Below are 517 nucleotides of genomic sequence, written 5' to 3' on the forward strand. Positions count from 1 at the left end.
AATCTAAAATGTTTATTATTAGGTATGCTTAAAGACAGATAGCATCATCAACAATGTAATGGCCAGGTTGCAGATGGGCGGAAAAGAAACCCGCGTTCTGGTCCCAGTGTCATTCTGTCTCTCTTTCACATTGAACAAATCAGTTTACTTCTCTTGTACCTGAGATTCTTCATCAGTAAAATGAGGAAACTGCACCCGATGTATCCTTAAAATATTCTCAGTCTTTAAAATCAGACAAATTAGAAACCAAGTTGAGAGATACCAGTATACTATTTTTGTCTCACTATCCTAAGACATTTTTCTATCTTAAATTTCTCTTCCTCAGTTTTCAGTATATAAAATTGAGTTAATCATATATCATTCACATGATTGTTAAAAGGATTCAATGAGACAAAGTATGTGAAATTCCTCTTCAACTACAAAGAGCTCTCATTGAGCCATCTTCAAAGCTCTGTACTAAGAAATGTACCTGCCTCTTATTGTTTAAACTTCCCAACTACCCAACACAGTTTGTGAT

This window comes from Galeopterus variegatus, unplaced genomic scaffold, assembly GCF_000696425.1.
Source record: "Galeopterus variegatus unplaced genomic scaffold, G_variegatus-3.0.2 Scaffold1952, whole genome shotgun sequence".
NCBI lineage: Eukaryota > Metazoa > Chordata > Mammalia > Dermoptera > Cynocephalidae > Galeopterus > Galeopterus variegatus.